We start from the raw sequence: 22,742 nt of genomic DNA, 5'->3' as shown, positions 1-22,742 counted from the left end.
ATTAAGCATCATAGCACCATTATGTGAAGAAGCCAGAGCTAGTCAGCTCTCTTTCATCCCTGTGAAAATACAATGAGAAGTCTATTGTCTGCAGCCCAGAGGAGGGTGCTTACCAGAAGCTGATCATGCAAACCCCCTTATCTCGGACTTGTAGCCTACAACACAGTGAGTAATAAGTTTCTGTTTTTGATAAGCCGTGGCATTTTATTACAGAAGCAGAACTGACAAAGACACCTAGCCATGATTGCCAAGAGCATTGTGACCTGAACTGCACATCACATACTGAGTGCAGTCTCAGCTGCCAAACCATGATGGTGGGAATGCACAGCAGCAACTGTCATCCACAGAAAAGGTGTGCATGGCATCAGATCAAGCAGGAATGGAGGGCACAGGTAAAAGCCCCAGTAGGTGGCCTAGACGCCCATGGCATCTGCTCCAACTGCTCTTCCTTCCACCCTCACTATGGACTCCTGGGGATTTCCTGAGATCTGTTTACAGAGGAGGGAAAGTACAGACCAGGTTTAGGGATGGATCTGCATGGTGGGCTGGCACCAGGCAGAACTGGATGGCTACTGGGATAGCACTCTGTTCATGGAAGAGTGATGTAGGGAAATTCTTCAGGTGGCAAAACTTCAGGGGTCCACCTTGCAGGAGGAAGGGATGTCTTTAGGTCCACTTCTGCATGAATCCATGGTGAGCCAACTGGTCAAGGACTTGGAAAGAATAAGTGCATAAAATTAAGACAGGGAGGATATGTGGATGGTCCTCTGGGGATGGGCACAGAGTGTGAAGATGTTCACGTCCCACACGAATGACCACCAGGCACAGGCACGGAGGAGGAGGCTCTTGGTATATAGTGGACAGCGTCAGGCAGCTTCTTTCCCCGTCAGTGCTTGCTCACTGGGCCATGTGCAAAGTGGCCATGTGGGCAGGGGCGGAGGCTCCACATGGTTACAACAAATGGGCTCACTCTCCCGAAGGCTGACCTGGCTGTTGACTGTACTCAGTGCCCAAGCCAACGGAGGTAGAGGCCAACGCTAGCCTATTACAGCATCATTCTACGGTAGGACTACACAGGACATGGTCCATCATGGAGGGGACTGAGTTTTATCCTCACACGGATAGACACAGACTGTGGTCTTTGATTTGCCCTCCTTGTACTCAATGCTTCTGTCAACACTGCCATTCAGGAACTTAGAAAATGTGTTTTCTATTGGTATGGTCTCCTATGAAGTATTGTTTCCAATGAGGGGATACATTTTAAGGCAAAGGAAGTGAGACAATGAACTCACACCCGTGGAGCTCACTGATCTTCCCAGGGGCCCCATGACACAGAGACAGTTGGCCTTTCAGTGTGTGGAATGGCCCATGATGGCTTCTAAGGGCACCAGATGAGAGACAGCACCCTCCCATCCAACAGGAAATGCTGTATGTCTTAAACCAGTGGCCAGTCTATCATGTCACTTCTCCCATAGACAGAATGCAGGGGTCCATGAAACAAGGGAGGAATAAGGGAGTGTCGCCTCCCACTAGTACATCTCACAGCCCTCTCAAAGGACTTTTGTTTTTGTCTCTATGTTGTTGTAGGGGAGGAATCCCATCATGGTTCTATTCAGTTGGGACCAATGACTGCCCCCTAGCCATCTTGTGCTCCTCATGCTGCTGAAACAACAGGCAGAGAAGAGGGTCACTGTGCTGATTGCCAGAGGGGACCTGATGACCAGAGGGAGGTTGGGCTGCTGGGTCAAGGAGGACTCTGTTTGGAAGCCAGGCGATGTGTCGAGGATACATTTTCATATTTTATTGATCAGAGTCCTTGCTCAGTGGAAAACTGCAGAAACTGCATAAAGACAAGACCATGGAACACTCTCTTCCCATCAGAATGAAGATTTGTGTCAACAACAATCATTTAACTAGGTGTTGGCAGGTGGTAAGGGACTGTGGAATGGGTGGTGGAAGAATGCAGCTCTGATTACCACCAGCTACACACCCAGGAACTTCGCTGCTTTGTTTTGTGGGATTTTCTCCTCCATCCTCCTCTCACTGTGGTATATGAAGAACTGGTCGTCTAATGCTGTGGGAGTCTGACTCATTGTCATTAGCACACCATGTTCCTATGATTAAGTAACAGACGGGAATTGTGTGTCTTCAATTTTGAGGACTCGGATTTTCATCTGGACAAGGGAAAAAAGTGGATGCTGAGGAGGAAAGGGTGGACTGTGCTGGACACTTTCTGTTTACTTCTCCAGATTCACTCTCTCCTCTTCTCCCTCATGCTCTGCACTGCGGGTGGCAGAGCTATGAGAACAATGTCAGTGGGATCTCCTGGCTTCCGTCTGGGTTCAGGCACTGGGGATCCCGAACAGGAGACCAGAGGGGGGCCATGGAGTGAGGTTGGGGTATTAATTTTCCAGCTCCCTCCCTATAGTGTCACTGGGGAACTAGACAGATTTTTCAGCCTGAGATCTAAGCTCCTGTCAGGCAGCCCTCTACAAACCTCTCCAATCCACCCTCTCCAGATTATAGAACGGTAATGACTTTCACTCAGCCTTTCAGGCCCGGAAGATAACAGACCCAATGATATCAGCCTCAGGAGACTGTGCAAACCCTCTTGTTTCTCTACTTCACAGAAACCCTTACGTCAAGTTATTCATGTGGGACGAGCCCTCTGTTTGTGCTGGGTCCTCAAATGCTAAGTAGAAGCCTCATTGGTGGGAGTGCACCTTCATCTCTCAGGTTATGGTGATACCCAGATACCTCTGTCTGCAGGACCCTGAAGGCTCTGGTGCCACCCAGGCTGGAATGGAGACGTGCTCCAGACCAGTGAAGGACGGGCCTGAGATGGGGCATCTCACACAAATTCCTCTCCTCCCCTGTGCTAAATTTCTGGGTGTCCCATCCAGACACCCTTCACATAGAGAAAGCCCAGCACTGGGAGAAAGCACAATGTCTTTATTATCAGACACATGTGGCCACTGCTTGAATGTCTACTCTCCCATAGGGCAAGTTCAGCTGCTCCAGGCCCTTCCATACCTTCTCATCAGGTCACCAAGTGTGTGTGGGTGTGTGTGGATGATAATTCATGGACACGATGGGAATATAATTCAGTCTTTGGTTATGAGGTCAGAGGGAGGGTTGGCTTTAGGGGTCAGCAGGGGTTAAGAATCAAGGGGTAATGGGGTCAGCCAGGAGGGTATTCCACACCAAAAGGCTAGGGATAGCCCCAGCCCCACCACCAAAGACACGTAGGAGATAGGGGCAGCTCCGTCTGGAAGAGGCACATTCTTATTCTTATACTCAAGATTTTCCATCATGGAGAAGACCCCAATACTGTGGTCACAATTCAACAAATATTTGGAAGGTTTGGCCATGCAGCCCTGAAGGTTCACTGGGGAGGACACCGCATCTAGAGAGTGAAGACTGAGTCAGAGAGGACTCAAAGCACAGCACAATAAATTCCTAAGACCCAGGAATCCCAGACGTGCCCTCTCCCTCCTTGGTCCACGAGATCACCCTCTTAGTCCCCTCTTCCCCTAGACCTAGACATCTGGATCCACAGCCCCCTCCACTCTCAAACCCATGAGTCATGGCCTCAAGCACCCTCCAACCTCAGAACCAGTGAATCCAGGCCCCTAACCTCTTCACCCTTGCGACCTTCAGCACTCACCTCCACTGAGATCAATGGAACCATGGTAACAATGAGTGGTGCCCTAAAGGCAGGTCGCAATTTCAGAGTTTTGTGAGCAGGATCCAAACAAATTCACACAGACAGGACACTGCAGGTCTCCTGGAACAGGGGGAGCTGGGGAGCAGAGAGAGGGTTGGGGGTACAGCTCTGCTCCTCGCTTCAGCCACCCTCCTTGAGCCCCAGAGGCTCATGTTTCTGGGGCCCCATCTGTCCGTGTCCCTGGTCCCACCAAGCCCGCTGGGATCCACACCTGGACGAGGCAGGGCATCCAACAGGACACTGCTGCTGTCAGCTCTGTTACACCCATCAGATAACCAGGCATAGGAGGCGATGAGCATCCCCGGGGGCTGCGAGTAGGTGGTGACATTTCCAAAATCCTGTGTCCTGTACTCACTGCAGCCTTTGCTCCCCACTATGAGTGATCTGGGTCCTGAGGGGTGACAGAGTGAGAGCTAGGCTGAGGGAGGGGAGACTCCAAGGGAGGCAGGAGGCAGTGGTTCCCTTATGCTCAGCAGGCAGAGGGCGAGCGCAGGCTCCCTGAGTACTAACAAGAGCACAGGTCACCTTGAATGTAGGCAAAGACTGGGACCAGAGGTGGCGTCCTCCCCAAGCGCTGCCACCCCTCAGTTCTTGTGCCAACGTCACCTTCTCAGCAGAGCCTTTTGAGCATGCTTTATCATGTTGCAACCTTCCCCTCACTCTCCCTCTCCCCTTTTCCTGCAAGACTTCTATCCATAGCTCTTGACTCTTCACCTTTATCTTGCTCTTTCTTGTTGGTTTTTTTCTGTTGCATCGCTGGCTCATAAAGCTGCACGAAGGCAGATGCAATGGGACCTAGGGTGCCTGGCACACAGCAGATGCTCAATAAACCTCAAATGAACCCATTGGATCACTCTGTGACAACTCTGTTCTCAGTCCTTTGCATGGGTTATTGAATATTTCCTCACGACCACCCAGCAAGGTAGATACTGTTACTGCCCCCACTTTTCAGAAGAGGAAACCAAGGCACAGAAAGAAGAAGAGTTGGGTTTAGAACTCCAGGTGTGAGGGAAACCAGGCAGGAAAGTGACGGACAGACTGCAGAGCGGGGAGGCCCAGGACCCAGGGCAGAGGCCTTACCCTCTAGCACAGCCCACGCACCTATGTCTATGAGCAGAAGCATCTCCTGACAGATCTCCGCGACATCACACGTCTGGTAACCACTCCCGGTCCATTCGATGGGTGTCTGAGCCAAGTTTCGCCGTATACTAAACATGACCCCCCGTTGACAGGTCAGAGGAGCTGGGGAGAAGGAATTACCAGGGTCTGGGTAAGCCAGGGAACCAGCCATGTCTGTCCTTCCAGGTCCCAAGATTGGGAAGGTGATCACATTCTTGAGTCACACTCCAGGTGACCTGGCCACAGAGTCCCTCAATCTCAGATTTAGAAGGGACCTGGGAAGTCAGCCCCACCTCCTTTCTTTACCGTATTTTTGCTCAAATACCTGCAGGGACCTCTCTGAACACCCCAGAGGAAGGTTGCTCCTCCCTTTGGGAGGGAGAGAGACGGAGGGCTCTTCCTCAGCCTGAGCCAATCTCTGCTTCCCTCTCTGGGCCTCAAGGTCCTCATCTGGATAATGAGCAGGGTAGCATGACATCATATATTTCTTTTCACTGAGAAACCACATGTTCTAAACAAAAAAGACTCAAATACCTGGCATGCACTGATTATTTACTATGAGCCTGGCTGTGATGCTTGCTTTCCTTGGATTAGCCCACTGATGCCTCCCAAGGGGTTTACTGTGTCTGGATCATTTTAGATGGTGGGGAAGACAGGGATCGGTGAGCATCCTTGGCTTCCTCGGCCCCTGTGGTCCTCAGGAGTCAGTGTGAAAACAGTAAGCCCAGACCTTCTCTTAAGGCCATCACATGATCAGCAGTGACGTGTCCCCTGAGGCAGAAACTCCTGGGCTGACCACGTAGCATCCACAGACATGGGTAACCTTCACAGCAGCCTCCACGAAGGAGGACCACTCACTCATGTCCCGCTTCACAGATGACAAAATGGTGGCTCTTGCTGCCTCCTCCCAGCCTGGCCCCTGTTCTCCCCACCTTGGTCAATGGCAATTCCTTTCAGCAGTTGCTCAAGTCATTCTTGACAATCCCCTTTCTCTTACACCCCGTGTTGCGCCCATCAGGAAATCCTGTTGGCTTAAACTGCAAAATCCCTCCAGATCCTGACCACATCTCACCAGCTCTACTGCTTCCAGGACGCCCTTGGGTCTCACCTGCTTCCTCCTGAGTCTCCCTGGGGGCCCCTCCTCCACTCCCACCTCCCCCTCACTCTATTCTCCACCCAGCAGCCAGAGGATCCCCATAAAGGTAAGTCGATTCATGTCACTCCTCTGCTCAGAAGACTCCAGTAGGTCCCCATCCCACTCAGAATAAAATTCTAAGTCCTTAAATTGGCCCCAAGGCTACGTGATCTGGCCTCCCCCTCACCCTCTCTCTACATGTCCTACTCTGCTCTCCCTTGATCACACTGCTGTAGCCACATTGGCCTCCAGGCTCCTCTGAACACTCAGCAGGCATATGCCCCGGCCACACCCCCCAGGGCCTTTGCATATGCTCCCCTGCTCCCGACTGTCTGGAATCATCACCTCCTTCCTGAATTGGACTAAAGAAGCTCAACGATGTGGTGATCCTCAAAAGCTGGTTCAGTGGCAGAGCCCAGACAGGAGTCCACATCTCTCTGATTCGGACGTTAAGATGTTAACTGTTGTGCTCTCCTGACTCTGTCGACCCACCACTCTCACTGGGACGACCACCCAATTCCTTAGGGGGCAGTCAAGGCGGTTCATGCTCCAGCCCTTTGGTTCTTCCTCAGCCTGGGCTCCTGCCATGGCCCATCGTGGGTAGTCCGTGCTCTTGCCCTCAGTGCTCTCCTGCCCCCATGCCTTTGCAGGAGCTGTTCTCTCCACCCCTTCTCTCCTCCCCTTATTCCCTGACCTCTTGTGGTTCCCAGCTTCTGATGCCTGACATTGCTGATGCTCTTGAAATACTTGCTAAACTGATGAACTGAACTTGACCAAGGAAGCCTAACACACCCTTCAAGATGTGGCTCCAATGTAGAAAGCTAACAGAATATGGATATATGTTAGGAATATTCATTTGTAGCATAAAACCTGTATTTTATGTGGTACATGAGTGGTTCATGTAGTGTATGTGTATGCTATGTGTGTGTGGGTGTAGTATGTGTGTGGAGGGATATGGGGTTGCATTGGGTGTGTACACGTGTATGACATATTTGTACCACGTGTGTAGTGTGTGTGTGCATGGTATGTGATGCATGGTGTGTGTGTGTAGTGACACAGTGTGTGTGTGACGTATATGGTATGTGTTGGTTGTGCGAGTGTGTCACGGTGTGTGTTCTGTGTGACTCTGTGTTGTTTGTGTGTGATATATGGTGTGTGGGGTATGTGGTCTGTGGATTGAGTGTGGTGTATAGGGTTGGGGTGTATGTGGAACACGTGAGCTGTAAGGAGACGTGTGTGTGGTATGGATGTGTGGTGTGTATGTGGCATGGTGTGTGTATGTTGTGTGAGTGTGTGCGTGTGTGTGTGTGTGGCATGTGTTGCATCTGATGTGTTTCTGAAACGGCTTCTGGGTTACGAATGTTGCCTGGTCCCAGAGAGGAGGGACAGACAATTAAACCAGCCTTAATCAGAAGGAGAGACTGAGACTCTGACTCTCCCTGCTCAACCCCCGGCCAGGGCTCCCCTGCCCTCAGGAGAAAGGCCAAGCCCTCAGTCTGGCTTTGCGGGGACATCACCAGCCCCCCCAACCTCTCCCGTCCCCACCAATATCCATTCCCCAGACACACCAGGTCGTTTGCTGCCTCCGTGGCCTTGCCCCAGCTGTTCCTTCTGCCTGGAGTGGCTCTCCCTTCATGGCCCACACCTCCCTCGTCTACCTGGAAAACCTGTAATCACCCCCAGTCCCGGCTGTAGCCCATCCTCCTCATCAGCCGTCTCAGGCAGAGCCCAGGAAGCCTTCTTGACAACAGCAGGCTCACCCACCTCCAGGCCTTTGCACACGCTGTTCCCTCTGCCTGCTCGTGTCCTTTTCCTCTTCTACAAATAAACCGCAACTCATCCTGAAGACACGGCTCACAGTCACCTCCTCGGTGTGCCCTCCTTGACACCCATCCCCCAGGACATCAATATCTTCCCTCTTCTGAGCCCCCAGACCCCTCCCCCACAGCCCTGTTCCCTCTGCTCCGTGATGTCTCCCCTCCTGGTCCTGGTGGCCCTTAGGGCAGGGGCGGGGTCTGAGTCCCCTGGGATCTCCATGGGAGACCTTGGAATCCTGCATGAACTAACTTCAGCAAACAAATCCCGGGCACCCCACCTGAGCCTGCCCTTGTGCTGCCCAAGGCTGGAAACCTCGGTGTCAGTGACATCGGGCCCTGTCCTCAGGCTCCCGGTCCAGCCAGAGGGATCCACGCACAAAGAGGAACGTGTGCTGAACTCACTCAACTCTCTCTTGAAGCTTTAGGGGTCAGGGTGCTGTAGAGAGACGAGGAAACAGGCTCAGACAGGGACGGCCCTTCCCTCAGCCTCCAAGTTCCCTTCCCACCTGCCCGCCTGCAGTGGCCCTTCTCATTGAGACACTCCAGGCAGCTCTCAGTCTGCCCAGTGTGTGGTTTCCATGGGGAAGTGGGGATGCTCCCAGTGTCCCCGTTTGGCTGCTGCTTGCCCTGTCTCACCTGGAGCATCCTCAGTGTTCTCTGGTCTTCTTTCCTAGGCAGCAGGGCTGCTGGGTGCTCCAGGACCATGGGTCAGGGTGGTTGACAGTGGGGTGGGGTGGTCGAGGGGAAGTGGGAGACCCAGGGTGACCCCAGGTCAGGGGTGTGGAGCTATGGAATTGGAAGCACTGAGTCCCTCCCATCGTGAAAACCAGCAGGCGCTCCTGCCCACACTTCCACACCCAGTGGGGAAAGTGGAATGCAAAGCAGCCACCCTCTCTGCCCCTCTGACCTTCTTCTTTGCTCCCCACTTCCCCTCCTGTCTGGACAGGCTGCCCTGAGCTATTCAGCCTGGCCTGGCATCAATTAAAACACCTTGCATGGGATCCGGCCCTGTATATCTGTCCCCTGGACCATGGGCCCTCTTTTTCTCCTGTGGCTGCACAGCTCTTACTGGCATCCCCACCGAAGCACCTTCCAGGAGAATCTCTCCCTTTGCACACCCTGAGTGAGTAATGAACTTCTGAATGACTTGTGGGTGCTGGCTTTGGTGGGTTGTGTTTGGAGGTCCATCTTTCACAAGGGTCGCTGCGCCCCAAGGCTGTGGTGCAGGGCACAGTCTCGTCTTCCACACGGGGGACTCACCTTTAAGATCGCAGTTGTTGCTCACTGTCAGAGCCCCGATTTTTTGAGTGTTATTAAGCACGTTGCAGCCTGCTTGGGACATGCACCCCTGGACTCTCAGGTTGTAGGAGATGTCCTCTGTGGAAAGGATGAGAGAGCGAGAGATGGAGATGCTGCCCCTGGGATGATCCAACCTTCATGGGGAGGTGCAACTCTGGGAAGCCAGGCCCACCCTCCTCCTGTCCCAGGCCTCTGCTACCCTCCCTCCACAGAGACCCAGATCTTGGTCCTCAGACCTCCCCATTCAGTGCTCCACAGGGACCCTGCTGTCCCAGCTCACCTCCCCTGATCTGGAGGACCCCATTGTAGCAATGCGTGCTCCCAGCAGGGCAGGGCAGCTCTGTTGCAGACAGACAGCCTTCTGTGGACAAACAGACTGGACACCGCAGGGACCCTGGGACTGGGAGGTGAGAGAGAATGGGAGGGAGGATGAGAGGGCTCTGCCTTCAGATCAGGTGGCTTCTCTCTGCCCCCCCTTTTGCTCGCTCCAGAAATCAACCTTCCCTGTCTCCCCCATACATGCCCTCCTTGGGATCCTCTCCTGCAGGTCTAGGGTGGGGGGAATTAGGGACAGTCCCTCTGTGCTCACCTCAATCCCCCCTGTTGCTCCCTCCTCTGCACACCCCTTTCCCCTCCTCCTTCTCTCCCTCCTCCCTCACGTACCTGTTGGAGGGAGCCCGTCCCAGAGAGGGACTGTGTTGGGGACATCGTTGCAAAAGTCCCTGCTGTGACACACGTGGGTGTAGGAGACAATGGAGAGACCCGGGCCTGCCCTGTGCTGGGTGACACAGGCCTCCTGATCTGCCTCCAGGGTGCAGCCCTTGCTGAGCACCAGATACACTTGGAGTCCTGAACCAAGAGAGGCAGGGAGGCCAAGGTGGGGTCAGGACTCCAGGTCCTCGAGGGAGAGTCTGCATCGTGGTCTGGGGTGAGAGACTGGAGAGGAGGTGACTGGATACCGGACTGTGCCCCTGCTGAGGAGGGGACAGCTCCCTGTAGGAGGGCAGGGGTCTTCTGAGTTCCCAAACAGAATGCAGGTAGGACTGGGCAGGGGGAGGGATGTCTCTGCACAGGAGAGGGTGGGAGTCGGGCTTGGGGCTACGGGGCCCTTCTCACCATTCTCAATGAGCATCATTGTGTCTTTGCAACCCCAGCCGTCCTCACAAGCTTGCTGGTTAGTCACCGTCCACTGGAGTGGCATTTCCAATACATTCTTCACAGCCTGACCTCTCCCCGACTGGCAGGTCAGTGCCTGCACTCCTGCGATGAGAAGAGCAAGTCCATCTTAGCACATCCTCCTGGGAAGCGTACCCCAGGTTGGGGTCCTCACTCATGGGGCAGCACAAGGGTGATGCCCTGGAGGATCAGCAGGAGGGCAGGGCTCATGATGAGGGCAGCTGGAACTCTCTCGTTCCTGCTCTTTCTCCCAGGACACGGAGACCTTTTATGTCTCGCCCCGTTCAAGGCAGCCCAGGATTGGGGTGGGGAGGGGAGGGCCTTGCTAGAGGAGGCCTGGGCTCACTCTCTGAGTCTCAAGGCTTAAAGGCCTAGGAATCTGAATCCTCTGTCCTCCCTCATATCCAAGAGTCCAAGACCCCAAACCCCTCCTCCCTCAGACCCAGGAGTCCAGGCCTCCAACTCCCTCAAAAGTTAGAGACTGAGGCACGCTGGCCCACAGGCCCCACTGGTCCAGCTCTTTCCTCCTGAACCCAGCTATGTGGGTCTCCACCCCCACTCTGTTTCAGGGTAATTTGAGAAGGTGGTTTCCTCATCTCTCATGGCAACCTGGCCACCTTCAGGCCCCAGGTGGGGAAATGGCCCAACCGCCTGTGAGGACATTGTGCGGCGGGTATTGGCCAGTCCCATGTTCTCTCTATCCTAACCTCTGCCCCCACGGATTCCTACTTCTCTTTTCTTTCTCTTTCCTTCCTACATTATTTTCCTTTTTATTCCCTTTTTCACGACCTTCCTTCATGCTTTTCTTCCTCTTTTATTCTCTCCCCTCCCAGCACAACATGGGCCCTAAAGCCTCCACTTCCTGCCACCCAGGAGGGAGCTAAGGTATGGCAAGAGGATGGGCTGGAGACCGAACATCTATGGGGGAATTAGGATATTCTTTGACAAAGCAAAGTTTCTTTGCCAGAAACAGGTGGGGACAGTGGTGTGCTAGAAAACCAGCTTTTCAGGAAACAGCAGCAACAAACCCTGCCATGTACTGTTGGCCCATTTCTGTGGTGTAAACACTTCTAGCACATCTGATTTTAAGCTACCAACAGCTTGACAACCAGCTCACACAATTCCTAAATATTTAACAATTGGCTTTTGTAAGCCTGTGCCAACCAGCTCCAGCACACCGGGTAGGAGAGAGACAGGAGAGATTGAGGGGTATCTGTCAGTGACTGCAGAGGCTAGACGTGGGTGTCTGGTAAGGAGAGAGGAAAGAGAGAAAAGAGAGGATGAAAAAATATAGAGGAGAAAGAGCAATGAGTGTACCTCCCCATTGTATATCTGTTTTTCACACCTTTATATGTTCTATTTTTATTTGTGTTGGCAAGTTTTAACTTTGGCACCTAGGTGGAGACATGTTTCTCTCATCTCCCACTGCGTCCACACCACTACTGTGGCATACTGTATATACTCAATAAATATTTATTGAGTGAATGAATGAATGAGTGAATGGAGAGGGGAAGATGGGAACAGAGCCATCACTACATTTGTGCAGTTGCGCCCTGTAGAAACACCATCCTTCCCCAACTATTCGCACTGTTCCCGTCTCAAAAGGTGCCCTCTGGAGTTGTGTGTGGCCTCAAACAGTGTCCCTGGAGGAACAGGGGAAAGAAGGGTGGGCAAAGAGGTACATAATGTCATAGGTAGTCAGTCAAATGTCCTGTTTTAGTGAATAAATATTTACTGAGGCTACACTGCATCCCAGGAACTCTCCTAGTTGTTAGGGAGACAGGGACACCAAAAAGAATGAGGCCACTGCTTGTGTTGAGCTCATAGCTTAGTGAGAGAGACAGGCACTAACAAATGCATGAGCACAAAAAAATATTAGATGGTGCTGGGTGCTCTGCAGAGAGAGAAAACCAGGGATGTGACAATAAGTGACTGAGCTGGGATCAGGGAGGGCCTCCCTGAGGAGGCAACATCTGAGTTGAGAGCAGAATGAAAAGAAAGAGCCAGCTATGGAAAAACATGTGGGAAGAGCATTCCAGGCAGAGGGAAGAGCAGGTGCAAAGGCCCTGAGGTGTGAGGATTGGAGAGACAGCAGCTGGCTGGACTGTGGCTGGGAGGAGGGAGCGTGATAGGAGATGAGAGTGGAAAGGCTGGCAAGGCTAGCAATGCAGGACAAGTCAGGAGATTAAGGCAACCTTCCTGGGAGTCCCTCATATTTCAAGTGGCAAATGCAGAGGCTGGGGGTGGGGCTGTTTAGCTAAAAGTCTGACAGTCCTTGGTGTAACACTCTGTCTGCTGCCAGGCTGATTCTGCTGCTCCCTGACTGTGTAGCCTTGGGTCATTCATGTCCCCTCTCTGAATGTCATCATCCTCTTCTGTAAACTAGGTGTGATGGTTATCTGCACCCCATGGGTTGTGGTGAGGACTGAGATACGTATACGACCCAAAGTAGATTCTCAAGAAATGATAAAAATCGTTAATATGTAAAGAGCTTCTAAAAGACAAATGAAACCAGAATCAAGATGAACAGACAACCCACCAGCTGGGAGAAAATATTTCAAAACATATATCTGACAAGGGGTTAATCTCCATAATATATAAAGAAATCACACAACTGAAGAACAAAAAACAAACAACCTGATCAAAAAATAGGCAGAGGAAATGAACAGACACTTCTTCAAAGAAGATATACAGATGGCCAATAGGCACATGGAAAGATGTTCAACATCACTAATCATCAGGGAAATGCAAATCAAAACAACACTAATATATCACCTCACGCCCATTAGAATGGCTATAATCACCAAGACAAAAAAACAACAAAATTTTGGAGAGGATGTGGAGAAACAGAAACCCTCATACACAGCTGGTGGGAATGCAAACTGGTGCAGCCTCTATGGAAAACGGTATGGAGATTCCTCAAAGAATTAAAAATAGAAATACCCTATGATCCAGCTATCCCATTATTGAGAATCTATAAAACGAATCTGAAATCAATAATCCAAAGAGGCTTATGCACCCCTATGTTCATTGCAGCATTATTCACTATAGCCAAGAAGTGGAAGCAACCTAAATGTCCCTCAACTGATGATTGGATCAAGAAGATGTGGTATATATATACAATGGAATACTACTCAGCCATAAAAAAGGACAAAATCGTCCCATTTGCAACAACATGGATGGGCCTGGAGGGTATCGTGTTAAGCGAAATAAGCCAGAAAGAGAAAGACAAACACTGTATGATCTCACTCATATGTGGAATATAAACCAACACATGGACAGAGAAAACTGTATTGTGGTTACCAGGGGCAATGGGGGTAGGGGGTGGGGCACAAGGGGTGAAGGGAGACATATATACGGTGATGGACAAACAAAAATGTACAACCCAAAACTTCACAATGTTATAAACTATTAAAACATCAATTTAAAAAATCGTTAATATGATGAGCCCTGACTCTGTTCCAAGCCCTAGTCCCAGCACTTGGTATGTTTCCAATCATTGAATCATGACCATAACTATGAGGGAGGTCCTATTAATAGCCCAAGTTTTTACGTAAAGAAACTGATCCCCAGAGGAGTTAAATAACTTGCTCAAGGTCACACAATGTGGCAGAGATAACTTCCCATCAAAGATCCACGCTCCCCTCAGGGTGTAAAGATGTTACAAGCGAAGACTGCCCAGCCAGGGACTACATTTCCCAGCATCCCTTGCCTCTAGGTGGACCATGTGACTAATTCCCATCTGCGAAACGTAGGCAGAAATGACTGGTGTCACTTCTGAGCCTGAGTGCTTAAGAAGCAGGAGTGCTTTCTCCTTCCTCCATCTATGTTGGTTTGAGGGTGACCATGCAGCCACCTGGAAGACTCCCAGTCCTCCTAGACCTGACATGCTAGTGGGGGTGTCACACAATACAACAAACAGCAGCAATAATAATACTGTGGTACAGTATGTTAGAATGAAATAAGGCATGCTTTTGGTGGTTTTTTTCCCCTTTTTCTTTAAAAGATTGTGATCAGGGATCCTCATTGAAAAGGCGACATTTAAACAAAGACATCAAGGAGATGAAGGAATGAGCTCTGGGGCTCTGTGGGCGTGTTTGATCAGCAAGAAGGAGGCCCAGCTGGAGCAGAGAGAGGGAGAGATGAGAGGAGATGAAGTCAGAGAGGGAGGGCCCAATGGTGAGGGCCTCCCAGCCCCTGTGGCCAGGACTGTGGCTTTACTCTGAGTGAGCTGGGGAGCCACTGAGGTTCAGAGCAGAGGAGGGATGTGAGTGATCTGTGTTCTGTCAGGATCCCTGTGGCTGCTGGGTTGAGAGCAGAGAGGCTGGTGAGGAGGTGACTGCAGTAATCCAGGTGAGAGGTGACGGTGGCCCAACCGCATGCAAAGAAGCCAGTTTCTGGATATGTTCTGCAAATGCAGTCCAGAGGATTTGCTGAGGGATTGGATGTGGTGTGTGTGAGAGAGAGAGGAGCTGGGAAAACTCCAAGGTGGCCACTCCTGAGATGGGGGAAAACTCCGAGGCAGCAAACTGAGACCAGAAATTTGGCTTGGGATCAGGAATCTGAGGGCATCCTGAAATGCCTTTTAGAGATTAGCTGTCAGGTCATAGTCAGATGTCAGCAATAATGTCCATTTTGTCTCTCTGGTTCACTACTGTGCCCTCAGGGCCAGGACCGTGCCTGGTACATAGCAGGAGACGATTGCATGTTTCCGGGATGAAAAAATGAACAAGGGATTGATAATCAAAGTGATTCCTGGACACCCCAAACACAGTAGTTCTTCCTGACTAAGAAAATACAGAGATGCACAAAGTTACCAGGACTCAAGGGCCCTGAAAACCCATTTGTTTTTGTGAATCACATCAGGTCCTCCATGCACTATTCACCCTGTGTGCGTTTGTGGAAGCAAATTAAGTTAAACGTGAAAGTGCTTGGGTGATACGTATAGATTTACAGGCTGGTCATAGATTTACAGGCTGGTCCCTCCACTGCTCCTAGGATGAGAAACGCCACCTAAGGCCTAGCTCTGTGAGAACAGAGAGAAGGGAAAGGGGTGAAGGATACCTGTCAAGGTGTGAGAGGTCTTAGGGAAAGAGGAGAGTGGAAAGAAAGTTTTCTGAAACTCCCTGAGCACCCGTTCTGTGCAGCTTACGTACGTGATCATAGTCACTTCTAGCATCACATCCACAGGGTCATTTTTCGTAACAGATGGAAGGGTATTTTTCTCCCATCAGCAACCAGTTCTCCAACTGGGTGTCCCACAATTCAATTCAGTTCTGACACAACTACCCAGAGTCAGTGCAGACCCCACAGGTTAAAGGATCAGTCCCACAAGACTGCCTCACTTCAAATGCCAATCACTAATGGGAGCCAAGGCCCCCCATATTTCTGCTTGGCCAACTACAAATTTGGGGGATCCCATGACCCCAGTCAGGTTTTATAATTGTCTTGAAAACAAACAGAACTCAGGAAATGGCTTTAACTACTATGACTGGTTTATTAAAGGCCACAACTCAAGAAGAGCCAAATGGAAGAGGGCACAGTCAGGGGTAGGGGCACGGAGCTCCCATGTCCTCCCCAGGTGTGACACCCTCCCAGCACGTCAATGTGTTCACCAACATGGAAGCTCTCTGAACCCCATCAGTTAGGGGTCTATGGAGGTTTCATTACATAGGTACGACTGATTAAATCACTGGTCATTGGTGATTGATTCAATCTCCAGCCCCTCTCCCTTCCCTAGAGGTTGGAAGGTGGGGCTGAAAGTCCAAAGTTTCTAATCAAGACTCGGTCTTTATAGTGACCAGCCCCCAACTTAAGCTATCTAGAGGCCCACCAAGAGTTACCTCATTAGAACAAAAGACACTCCTATCACCCTTATCACTCAGAAAATTCCAAGAGTGTTAGGAGTTCTGTGCCAGGAACAAGGGACAAAAAACAAATATATTTCTATGATAGCACCTGGGAAACTGAGGCTTCAGCAGGTGGGATCACTCGCCCAGAGTCACACAACCTGCAAGTGGCAGAGCTGGGACTCGGACCCAGACGTGCCATGCGTTGTCTATGGGCACTTGGTATCTATATTCCACCCCAATATCAGAGGGACTGAAAGGCTAAATAACACCTTTTTTTTTTCACCTCCTAGCAAATGCGTTTTCAGATGTAATTTACATTCTGCCCCTGAGACACACTTGTACGAGATTTGGAAGGTAGAAGGGAGATGGAAGCCATTATTTCTCCTATGGGGTTGGCTGATGGGTGGCAGATACAAGCTTTATGGGAAGAGGCAGGTGTTTCTTTCCTCTGGGTGGGGCTGTGGCAGTGTGACCTTGAAATCAGACTTTCAGTGGCAACTCCCTAACCCCCATGGCTCTAGCCTTTGAATTGTTTTATAAGCACCTAATTCCCTGCATTAAAGACTTTCCTGTTAGAAGTACCTAGAGGGGTTTCTGTTTTCCTGATGAAACCTTGAATGGTACAGCAGGTAAGCTTTTACCAATGCCTATGCTGTTTTTACCAATACACTATAAATCTGGGGGCCAGGAGTTTGAAGTGAGACAAAAAGGAGTGGTGGGGATCAGAGAGAGACCTGAGAATGGGAGTGAGGGTGCCTGGGTCCTTGGTATGAGTCCCATGAAAGTGGTGTGAGGGAGTGGAAGCAGGGTCTATCGAGAGATTCTCTTGCCCAGAGGTGTGGGCACAGCCCTGGATGAGGGATCCCCCATCACATTGCTTGCTCCTTGTGAGAGTTCTGTTTTAGAACCCACTACGACTACCTATCTGGGAGGTCTTCTAAAATTAAAGAAGAGCCTTCCCTGGGTGCTGAGGAAGAAAGGACCCCCAGGTTGGCTCTCAAGTCTACAATCTTTGGACTTCAGAGGTGGCCTGAGGACCAACATATATTATCTCCTAGCCTTCAGGAAATAACTTCACCTTTCTGAGCCTCAGTGTCCTCATTTGAAAATGGTAGTAATTCTTGCCTTGCAGGCAAGTGATGAGATTTAAAAATAGTGTGTATATAGTGCCCCTCACCAAGCCAGGCAGATCTGAGTTTGAGGCCTGTCTTGTCACTCAGGGGCTGTGGAATAGTGTCAGGGGTGGGGTCAGGAGTGGAACTTGGTGCATAGTGTCATCTATCCCACTGTCATCTCAACACCCACAGTCTCTGTGTTGGCATGCTGGAGCTCCCATAACAAAACACCACAGACTGGGTGGCTTAAACAACAGACATTTATTGTCCCACGATTCTGGAGGCTGGAAGTCAGGATCAAAAGGTGTCAGAGCTTTGGTTTCTCCCGAGGCCTGTCTCTTTGGCTTGTAGGCGGCTGCCTTCTCCCTGTGTCCTCACATGGCTTTTCCTCTGTGCACAGGAATTCCAGTGTCTCTCTGTGTGTTCAAATCTCCTCTTCTGATAAGGACACCAGTTAGATTGCATTAGGGCCCATCCTAAATGTTTCATTTTAACTTAATCACCTCTATAGAGACCCTATCTCCAAATACAGTCACATTCTGACACAATTCAGCCGATAACAGTCCCCTCCCCTCAGAAAACTAGATCAGTATTCCCTCAGTGTTGATGTTATCAGGCACACAGTGCTCACCCCCAGAATCCTTATTCTTTCAGAGAAGCGATATATGGTATTAGCAGAGAAAAGGGTGCCTGCTCTTGGCTTTTGTGTCAAATGTCTAGGCCCCTAGGGGAATGGAAAGACTTTACACAAAAGAGGTTGGGAAAGAGCCCTAACTAAGGTGGCTAAAATTAAAGGAACTCACAATATCAAATGTTGAGGAAAAGCAACTGGAACTCCCCTATATGGCCACCCTGGCCTTTGGACTGTTGATTGCATGACCTCTGCTTCTCAATCTCCCAGGGATTCCTCCCAATCCAACCTTCTCTAGGAGCATATGAGCTAATGGCCTCTGATCCTAAGTATTTCTCCATCCCTTCCATATATCACCCATCACACAGACACACACTTTATCACATCGTGACACTTCATGAGAGGATTCAGGAGCAGCTAAATTCACCCTGTAGGAGAAGAAACTTTTAGGGAGTGGTCACATGTGTCTGATGATAAAGACACCATCTTTTTCCTCAGAGACAGGCTTTCTCTATGTGCAGTGGAGGCAAGGACTCCCAGAGATCTGGCATGAGGAGGAAAAGAAACCAGAGAGAGATGCCCCATCTCAGGCCTGTCCTTCACTGGTCTGGGCACATCTCCATTCCACCTTGAGTGGCAGCAGAGCCTTCAGGATGCTGCAGACAAAGGTATCTTCGCATCACCATGACCTGGGAGATGAAGGTGCATTTTCACCAATGAGGCTTCTACTTAGCAGTCAGAGACCCAGCACAAAAGGGCTCTGACCCATCAGAGTAACTGGAGAAGAGATTAAAACCAAGATAATTGATAAAAGTGTGCGCCTATTGTGGAGAAACACAAGGGTTAGAGCAGTTCTCTGGTGCTGATAGCACTGGGTTTCTGTTACCATCCTACTGGAACATGGAGAGGTTGCAAGACAGAGGGATAAAGCACAGTCCCCTCCATGGTGGACCTTGTCCTGTGTAGTCCTAACATAGAATGCTGCCATAACAGGTTAGTATTGGCCTCTTCCTCTGTTGGTTTGGGCACTGAGTACAGTCAACAGCCGGGTCAGCCTTGGGGAGAGTGAGCCCGTTTGTCATAACCATGCAGAGCCTCCACCCGTGCCCACATGCCCACTTTGCACATGACCCATTGAGCAAACCCTGATGGGGAAAGAAGCTGTCTGACACTGTCCACTACATACCAAGGGCCTCCTTCTCGGTGCACGGGTTTCATGGACATTCGTGCAGGATGTGAACATCTTCACACTCTGTTCCCATCCCCACAGGACCATCCATATATCTTCCGTGTCTTAATTTTATGCTTTTATTCTTTCCAAGTCCTTGACCAGCTGGTTTACCATGGATCCATGCAGAAGTGGACACAATGACATCTTTCCCTCCCACAAGGTGGACCCCTGAAGTTTTGCCACCTAAAGGATTTCCTATTCCTTCAGGGACATGTGAGTAAAGTGCTAACCCAGCAGCCATCCACTTCTGCCTGGTGGCAGCCCACTATGCAGATCCATCCCTAAACCTGGTCTGTACTTTCCCTCCTCTGTAAACAGATCACAGGGCCCCATGAGCCCACAGATGTGGTTAAAGGAAGAGGCAGGAGGCGCAGTTGCTACGGGCATCTGAGCCACCTGCTGGGGGTTTTCACCTGTGCCCTCCATTCCTGCTTGAGCCTGATCCCGCACACACCTTTTCCATGGTGACGGATGGTGGCCTGCATGCCCAATGTCATGGTTTGGGAGCTTTACTGCACCCAGTATGTGACGTGCAGTTCAGGTCACAATGCCCTTCTTGTTTGTGGCCAGGTGTCTTTGTCAGTTTGGTCTTCTCTAACAAAATACCATGGTTATCAACAGCAGAAAATTATTTCTCACAGTTTTGGAGGCTGGACGTCCAAGATGGGGTGCCTGCATGATCAGCTTCTGGAGAGGGCCCTCCTCTGGGCTGCAGATGGCAGACTTCTCATTGTATCTTCACATGGTGGAAAGAGAGCTGAGTAGCTCTGGCTTCTTTATATAAGGGCAATGTGATGGTTAATTTTGTGTTCAATTTGACTTGGCTAAGGGATGCCCAGATAGCTGGTAAAACATTATTTCTGGGTATATCTGGGAGGATTTTTCCACAAGAGAGTAGCATTTGAATTGGTGGATTGAGTAAAGATGGTCCTCACCAGTGCCAGTGGGCTTCTTCTAATCTGTTGAGGGTCTGAATAGAACAAAAATGTGGAGGAAGGAAGAATTTGCTCTCTGCTTGAGCTGGGACTTCCATTTTCTCCTGCCCGCAGACGTTAGCCCTGTTGTTCTCTGGTGTTTGAAAGTGAAATGAGACTTACACCTTTGGCTTCCCTGGTTCTCAGGCCTGAGGTTTGGACTGGAACTCCACTACCAGCTTTCCTGACAGCAGATCCTGGGACTTCTTAGCCTCCATAATTGCATAAGCTAATTCCTCATCATAAATCTTTCTATATGTCTCTACATATCCTATTGGTTCTGTTTCTCTGGAGAACCCTGACTAATACGGGGCACTAATCCCATTCGTGAGGCTCCACCCCCATGATCTAATTACCTCCCAATGGTCCCAGCTCCAAACACTTCACCCTGGGATTAGGGTTTCAACATATGAATTCTGGAGGGACACAGACATTCAGTCCAGTGCACCAGGCACCCAGACCCCCCTGGGGCCCAGTGACAAGCCAGGAGCCCTTTCAAATGTCGGATCACTACCTGTGGAAAGAGGCACGGGTTTCCTCCAAAACCTGGAGTCTGCACTGTGATTCTCCTATTGGAGCCTGTAAGATGTTCCATTAAAAAAGTACGCTGGGTTGGAAACACAGACTTACTTGTCATTAACATCTAAGTATAATCACCCAAGAGTTATTTAAAAGAATATTTTAATATTTCCAACTGAAAGATTTTGGTAAGAGGAGGCTAGGGTTAATTTCTGGTATTTTTGTGTGTGTGTGTGGTTTAAATGGTTTGTCCTTTTTATGATTTATGGCTATTGCCCGTATGACCTATCGTTTCCCAGCCCCTCTAGTTGGTATTAAAATGTATCTGCATTTATGAGCACAGGATTTGCTTCCTCAGAGCCAGCATGAGGATTAGTCGAGTGTGAGTTCCTCTTATAGGAAGGAAGGTTTTTGCCCAATTGTATTGGTGAAACCAGGTTACAAGATTTTAAAAATAGATACGAGTGACTGATCCATTGCAAAAAAACCAACTGTTGGCTACTCCAGAAGAAAAAAGCATTGGAATTTAGATTTTGTTTGTTTATTTGCAGAGACTTTTATCGCTGAATCTGCCAGGGGCCCCTCAGTCTCGTTTTGCAGCATTTGACCCAATACACCACTTCTGTCCTGGAATAAACAACACCTGTAAGGGTCAATACAAGTTTAAAAAGAAAGAAAAATTAATTTTCCCTGGTGCAAAAAGGGAAAGGGATCCCCCTTTCTTACAAGCACATTTAATTTAACTTTTTTAAAAAATTTTTATTCTTTTTTCCTTTTTTTGATGAGCAAGATCAACCCTGAGCTAACATCTGTGCTCATCTTCCTCTATTTTTGTGGCCGCCAAAGCAGAGTGCTCAATCTTAACCACTATGTCCCTGGGCTGGCCCCGAGCAATTTTTTTAGAAAATGTAAAATTGTAAATTCTTTCTCTGTCCCTTTGAGATGTGTCTAAACCTTTAGAAAATCTAAATAAGCCTCTTGCCAGCTTTGCAACCCAGGGATGTCTTTCTCAAGGACATGGGAGCCATCTGTTTCAAATGTCATCAGCAAAGAAGATAGCGCCCTGTCTCCCAGTGTCTAGGGGAGGGTAGGACCCGAACTGAGGTGGGCACCTCACTCCTGGTGCAAAACTACCTCCAGTCATAAAGATATGAGAAGGTTAATTTTCCTTTGGATAAATTCAATTAACTAACGCCGACGGTCATCCCAATTACCAGGTGCATTTAGGATGAACTCTGTGTGACCAACGGTGCCATCAAGTCCTCCTACTTGAGGACTTGTATTGTTTATCTTGGGAACATGTATGTAAGGGGTTGTATCTGCCTGGCTAGTTAAGGCGTGGGTTTTCCTTTTGTCTTTGTGGTTGCTTAGCAGATTGCCTGCGTTGATCATGACTTTCTGGATTAATGCTTATTCAATAATAAAACTGTCTTTTTTTCTCTACTAGCTGTGTGGAGATGTTTTCTAGATTGAGGAGAGAACTTGTTTTTATTTTTTAATTTTGTCATTTTTAAAAAATATATTTGAGATATGACATTGTGTAAATTTAAGGTGTACAATATATTAATTTGATATATTTAGATATTATAATATGATTATCATTCTAGTGATATTTAGCACCTCTATCACATTACATAATTATCCTTTCTTTTTAGTAGTTGGAATAATTATGTCCTTGCTAGTCCCTTAACAAGTTTGATGATGATAGTACAATACTGTTGTCTGTATTCATTATACATACTGTGCATTAGATCTCTAGGGCTTCTTTACTCTTTTTGCAAGTTTGTACCCTTAAACACTATCTATCTTATCCCCTCCCACCCGATCCCCTGGTAACCACTATTTTACTCTCTGATTTTATGAGTTTGGCTTTTTTAGATTCCCATATACGTGATATCATATGGTATTTGTCTTTCTCTCTCTGACTTATCTCACTTAGCATAATGTGCTCAACATCCATTCATATTGTCCCAAATGACAGAATGTCTTCCTTTCTTATGGCTGAATAATAGTCCATTGTGTACATGTGCTGCATCTTCTTTATCCATCATCTGTTGATGGACACATAGGTTGTCTCAATATCTTGGCTATTGTGAATAATGCTGCAATAAACATGGGATTGCAGATATCTCTTCAATATCCTGTTT

At 49.3% G+C, this 22,742-nt stretch overlaps 1 pseudogene; it reads right to left on the bottom strand.

Moving 5' to 3' along the window:
* Positions 1 to 3,104: 3,104 nt before the first annotated feature.
* On the bottom strand, positions 3,105 to 10,483 carry LOC131398001 (CD177 antigen-like; annotated as a pseudogene).
* Between the last annotated feature and the right edge of the window lie 12,259 nt (positions 10,484 to 22,742).

This window comes from Diceros bicornis, chromosome 34 (assembly GCF_020826845.1).
Source record: "Diceros bicornis minor isolate mBicDic1 chromosome 34, mDicBic1.mat.cur, whole genome shotgun sequence".
Lineage (NCBI taxonomy): Eukaryota > Metazoa > Chordata > Mammalia > Perissodactyla > Rhinocerotidae > Diceros > Diceros bicornis.
The sequence above is the reverse complement of the archived record's forward strand: the minus strand, read 5'-3'. Positions and strand labels throughout refer to the sequence as shown.